The sequence below is a fragment of the Taurulus bubalis genome, assembly GCF_910589615.1.
Source record: "Taurulus bubalis genome assembly, chromosome: 11".
NCBI classification, from domain to species: domain Eukaryota; kingdom Metazoa; phylum Chordata; class Actinopteri; order Perciformes; family Cottidae; genus Taurulus; species Taurulus bubalis.
Window position 1 is genome coordinate 127439 of NC_136599.1, and position 7562 is coordinate 135000.

Genomic DNA, 7562 nt, shown 5'->3' on the forward strand with positions numbered 1-7562 from the left:
GACCGTTCTGGTAAATACGCTCTCTTTCTTTCTGCCTGTCCTCTAGCCCCGCCCCTCTTTTCTTCTGTCCATGTGGTCGCTCTCTGCACTGGACTAAAAGCTGCTACGCTGCACTTCCCTCCTTGTGTTCCCCGAACGGAGACAGCACCATCTCTTTGTCTGCAGTTTCTTTGTTAAATGCCTCACATTTCAAACCCCGGCATACATTAGATATGATGAGACATGAGATACGAGACATGAGACATGAGATATGAGACATGAGATATGAGATATGAAACACGAGACATGATATGAGACATGAGATATGATGAGACATGAAACAGGAAACATGAGATATGAGACATGAGGTATGAAACACGAGACATGAGACTTGAAACATGAGATATGAGACATGAAACATGAGACATGAGATATAAGACATGAGACATGAGATACAAAACATGATACATGAAACATGAGACATGAAACATGAGATATGAAACACGAGACATGAGATTTGAGACATGCGATATGAGATATGAGACATGATACGTGAGATATGATGAGTCATGAGATACGAGATATGAGACATGAGACATGAGATATGAGACATGAGACATGAGATATGAAACATGAGACATGAGATGCAAGACATGATACATGAAACATGAGACATGAAACATGAAACTTGAGACATGAGATATGAGATATAAGATATGAAACACGAGACATGAGATATGATGAGACATGAGATACGAGACATGATACATGAGATATGATGAGACATGAGATAAGAAACACGAGACATGAGATATGAGACATGAGATATGAGGTATGAAACACGAGACATGAGATATGATGAGACATGAGATATGAGACATGCGACATGAAACATGAGACATGAGATACAAGACATGATACATGAAACATGAGACATGAAACATGAGACATGAGATATGAGACATGAGACATGAGATATGAGACATGAGATACGAGACATGATACATGAGATATGATGAGATGCGAGACATGAGACATGAAACAGGAGTTATGAAACATGATACATGAGATATGATGAGACATGAGATACGAGACATGATACATGAGATATGATGAGATACGAGACATGAGACATGAAACATGAGTTATGAAACATGATACATGAGATATGATGAGACATGAGATACAAGACATGAGACATGAGATACGAGACATGATACATGAGATATGAGACATGAGATAAGAAACACGAGACATGAGATATGAGACATGAGATATGAGGTATGAAACACGAGATATGATGAGACATGAGATATGAGACATGCGACATGAAACATGAGACATGAGATACAAGACATGATACATGAAACATGAGACATGAAACATGAGATATGAGACATGAGACATGAGATATGATGAGACATGAGATACGAGACATGATACATGAGATATGATGAGATACGAGACATGAGACATGAAACAGGAGTTATGAAACATGATACATGAGATATGATGAGACATGAGATACGAGACATGATACATGAGATATGATGAGATACGAGACATGAGACATGAAACAGGAGTTATGAAACATGATACATGAGATATGATGAGACATGAGATACGAGACATGATACATGAGATATGATGAGATACGAGACATGAGACATGAAACATGAGTTATGAAACATGAGACATGAGATATGATGAGACATGAGATACAAGACATGAGACATGAAACATGAGATATGAAACATGATACATGAGATATGAGGCATGAGACATGAGATATGAAACACCAGACATGATACATGAGACATGAAACACGAGATATGAGACATGAGATAAGAAACACGAGACATGAGATATGAGGTATGAAACACGAGACAGGAGATATGATGAGACATGAGATACGAGACATGCGACATGAAACATGAAACATGAGACATGAGATACAAGACATGATACATGAAACATGAGACATGAAACACGAGACATGAGATACAAGACATGATACATGAAACATGAGACATGAAACACGAGACATGAGATATGAAACATCAGATAAGAAACACGAGACATGAGATATGAGACATGAGGTATGAAACATGAGGTATGAAACACGAGACATGAAACATGAGATATGAAACATGAGATATGAGATATGAAACATGAGATATGAAACATGAGATTTGAAACACGAGACATGAGATATGAGACATGAGACATGCGATATGAGATATGAGACATGATACGTGAGATATGATGAGTCATGAGATACGAGACATGAGACGAGATATGAGACATGAGATACAAGACATGATACATGAAACATAAGACAGGAAACTTGAGACATGAGATATGAGACATAAGATATGAAACACGAGACATGAGATATGATGAGACATGAGATGCGAGATATGATGAGACATGAGATACGAGACATGAGACATGAAACATGTGATATGAGGCATGAGACATGAGATGTGAAACACCAGACATGATACATGAGACATGAAACACAAGATATGAGATATGAGATATGAAACACGAGACATGAGATATGATGAGACATGAGATACGAGACATGAAACATGAGACATGAGATACAAGACATGATACATGAAACATGAGACATGAAACATGAGATTTGAGATATGAGACGTGATATGAAACACGAGACATGAGATATGAAACATGAGATAAGAAACATGAGATATGAGATATGAGACATGATACATGAGATATGATGAGTCATGAGATACGAGACATGAGATATGAGACATGAGATATGAAACATGAGACATGAGATACAAGACATGATACATGAAACATAAGACATGAAACTTGAGACATGAGATATGAGACATAAGATATGAAACACGAGACATGAGATATGATGAGACATGAGATACGAGATATGATGAGACATGAGATACGAGACATGAAACATGAGTTATGAAACATGATACATGAGATATGATGAGACATGAGATACAAGACATGAGACATGAAACATGAGATATAAAACATGATACATGAGATATGTGGCATGAGACATGAGATATGAAACACCTGACATGATACATGAGACATGAAACACGAGATATAAGATATGAGACATGAGATAAGAAACACGAGACATGAGATATGAGACATGAGATATGAGGTATGAAACATGAGACATGAGATATGATGAGACATGAGATACGAGACATGCGACATGAAGCATGAAACATGAGACATGAAACATGAGATATGAGACATGAGATATGAAACACGAGACATGAGATATGAAACATGAGATAAGAAACACGAGACATGAGATATGAGACATGAGGTATGAAACATGAGGTATGAAACACGAGACATGAAACATGAGATATGAAACATGAGATATGAGACATGAGATATGAAACATGAGATATGAAACACGAGACATGAGACATGAAACATGAGATATGAGACATGAGATATGAAACACGAGACATGAGACATGAAACATGAGATATGAGACATGAGATATGAAACACAAGACATGAGATATGATGAGACATGAGATATGAAACATGAGACATGAAACATGAGACATGAAACATGAGATATGAGACATGAAATATGAAACACGAGACATGAGATATGAGACATGAGATATGAGACATGAGGTATGAAACACGAGACATGAAACATGAAACATGAGATATGAGATATGAGACAGGAGGTATGAAACACGAGACATGAAACATGAAACATGAGATATGAGATATGAAACACGAGACATGAGATATGAAAAATGAGATAAGAAACACGAGACATGAGATATGAGACATGAGATATGAGACATGAGGTATGAAACACGAGACATGAAACATGAGGTATGAAACATGAGATTTGAGATATGAAACACGAGATATGAGACATGAAACATGAGGTATGAAACATGAGACATGAGATATGAAACACGAGACATGAAACATGAGATGAGACATGAGATATGAAACATGAGACATGAAACATGAGATATGAGACATGAGACATGAAACATGAGACATGAAACATGAGATATGAAACATGAGACATGAGATATGAGATATGAGACAGGTAGTGATGTCAGAAGAATAATGCGGTCGAGCTCTTTGATTCTTTTCATTTGCAGTCTTGTTCAGGTTCCTGCAGCGAGAGATGTAGCCTCTGTGTCTGTAAGTGGGGGTTTGGTGTGTGTGTGTGCGTGTGTGTGCGTGTGTGCGTGTGTGTGTGTGCGTGTGCGTGTGTGTGTTTTTTTACTGCAGTGCGTTTGCGTGATTTTAGCTTCAGCAACCGATCCAGATGTTTTTGAAGAATCTGACCATATCTGCACTTGATGATTGATGGTTGATATCGACCGCTCTAACGCAGCGGTCCCCAACCACCGGAATGAAAACAATATGCTTCATTTAGAAAAATGACCGGACACATCCGTCTGAGAGGTCACGTGATACATTTCTCCAAAAGTGAAACTTAAGAATACGTTTCAACTCTGAGATCGCCAAAAAGCTTTACAAACGTCAGCCTCCATTTCCAACATCCTGGCTTTGTGAAGCGGGTTTTAAGTTACGGAGTAGACTGGACTAAAGGTTTAAGTTACAGAGTAGACTGGACTAAAGGTTTAAGTTACAGAGTAGACTGGACTAAAGGTTTAAGGTACAGAGTAGACTGGACTAAAGGTTTAAGGTACAGAGTAGACTGGACTAAAGGTTTAAGGTACAGAGTAGACTGGACTAAAGGTTTAAGTTACAGAGTAGACTGGACTAAAGGTTTAAGTTACAGAGTAGACTGGGCTAAAGGTTTAAGGTACAGAGTAGACTGGACTAAAGGTTTAAGGTACAGAGTAGACTGGACTAAAGGTTTGAGTTACAGAGTAGACTGGACTAAAGGTTTAAGGTACAGAGTAGACTGGACTAAAGGTTTAAGGTACAGAGTAGACTGGACTAAAGGTTTAAGGTACAGAGTAGACTGGACTAAAGGTTTAAGTTACAGAGTAGACTGGACTAAAGGTTTAAGTTACAGAGTAGACTGGACTAAAGGTTTAAGGTACAGAGTAGACTGGACTAAAGGTTTAAGTTACAGAGTAGACTGGACTAAAGGTTTGAGTTACAGAGTAGACTGGACTAAAGGTTTAAGTTACAGAGTAGACTGGACTAAAGGTTTAAGTTAAGGAGTAGACTGGACTAAAGGTGTGAGTTACAGAGTAGACTGGACTAAAGGTTTGAGTTACAGAGTAGACTGGACTAAAGGTTTAAGGTACAGAGTAGACTGGACTAAAGGTTTAAGGTACAGAGTAGACTGGACTAAAGGTTTATATTACAGAGTAGACTGGACTAAAGGTTTAAGGTACAGAGTAGACTGGACTAAAGGTTTAAGTTACAGAGTTGACTGGACTAAAGGTTTAAGTTACAGAGTAGACTGGACTAAAGGTTTAAGGTACAGAGTAGACTGGACTAAAGGTTTGAGTTACAGAGTAGACTGGACTAAAGGTTTAAGTTACAGAGTAGACTGGACTAAAGGTTTGAGTTACAGAGTAGACTGGACTAAAGGTTTAAGTTACAGAGTAGACTGGACTAAAGGTTTAAGTTAAGGAGTAGACTGGACTAAAGGTGTGAGTTACAGAGTAGACTGGACTAAAGGTTTGAGTTACAGAGTAGACTGGACTAAAGGTTTGAGTTACAGAGTAGACTGGACTAAAGGTTTAAGTTACAGAGTAGACTGGACTAAAGGTTTAAGTTACAGAGTAGACTGGACTAAAGGTTTAAGGTACAGAGTAGACTGGACTAAAAGTTTAAGGTACAGAGTAGACTGGACTAAAGGTTTGAGTTACAGAGTAGACTGGACTAAAGGTTTGAGTTACAGAGTAGACTGGACTAAAGGTTTAAGTTACAGAGTAGACTGGACTAAAGGTTTAAGTTACAGAGTAGACTGGACTAAAGGTTTAAGGTACAGAGTAGACTGGACTAAAAGTTTAAGGTACAGAGTAGACTGGACTAAAGGTTTGAGTTACAGAGTAGACTGGACTAAAGGTTTGAGTTACAGAGTAGACTGGACTAAAGGTTTAAGGTACAGAGTAGACTGGACTAAAGGTTTAAGGTACAGAGTAGACTGGACTAAAGGTTTAAGGTACAGAGTAGACTGGACTAAAGGTTTATATTACAGAGTAGACTGGACTAAAGGTTTAAGGTACAGAGTAGACTGGACTAAATATTTAAGTTATGAGTAGACTGGACTAAAGGTTTGAGTTACAGAGTAGACTGGACTAAAGGTTTGAGTTACAGAGTAGACTGGACTAAAGGTTTAAGTTACGGAGTAGACTGGACTAAAGGTTTAAGTTACGGAGTAGACTGGACTAAAGGTTTAAGTTACAGAGTAGACTGGACTAAAGGTTTAAGTTACGGAGTAGACTGGACTAAAGGTTTAAGGTACAGAGTAGACTGGACTAAAGGTTTAAGTTACAGAGTAGACTGGACTAAAGGTTTAAGTTAAGGAGTAGACTGGACTAAAGGTTTAAGTTACGGAGTAGACTGGACTAAAGGTTTGAGTTACAGAGTAGACTGGACTAAAGGTTTAAGTTATGAGTAGACTGGACTAAAGGTTTAAGTTACAGAGTAGACTGGACTAAAGGTTTAAGTTACAGAGTAGACTGGACTAAAGGTTTAAGTTATGAGTAGACTGGACTAAAGGTTTAAGTTACAGAGTAGACTGGACTAAAGGTTTAAGGTACAGAGTAGACTGGACTAAAGGTTTAAGTTACGGAGTAGACTGGACTAAAGGTTTAAGTTACATAGTAGACTGGACTAAAGGTTTGAGTTACAGAGTAGACTGGACTAAAGGTTTAAGTTATGAGTAGACTGGACTAAAGGTTTAAGTTACAGAGTAGACTGGACTAAAGGTTTAAGTTACGGAGTAGACTAGACTAAAGGTTTAAGTTACGGAGTAGACTGGACTAAAGGTTTAAGTTACAGAGTAGACTGGACTAAAGGTTTGAGTTACGGAGTAGACTGGACTAAAGGTTTGAGTTACGGAGTAGACTGGACTAAAGGTTTAAGTTACAGAGTAGACTGGACTAAAGGTTTAAGGTACAGAGTAGACTGGACTAAAGGTTTAAGGTACAGAGTAGACTGGACTAAAGGTTTAAGTTAAGGAGTAGACTGGACTAAAGGTGTGAGTTACAGAGTAGACTGGACTAAAGGTTTAAGTTACAGAGTAGACTGGACTAAAGGTTTGAGTTACGGAGTAGACTGGACTAAAGGTTTAAGTTACAGAGTAGACTGGACTAAAGGTTTGAGTTACGGAGTAGACTGGACTAAAGGTTTAAGTTACAGAGTAGACTGGACTAAAGGTTTAAGGTACAGAGTAGACTGGACTAAAGGTTTAAGGTACAGAGTAGACTGGACTAAAGGTTTAAGTTAAGGAGTAGACTGGACTAAAGGTGTGAGTTACAGAGTAGACTGGACTAAAGGTTTAAGTTACAGAGTAGACTGGACTAAAGGTTTAAGGTACAGAGTAGACTGGACTAAAGGTTTGAGTTACAGAGTAGACTGGACTAAAGGTTT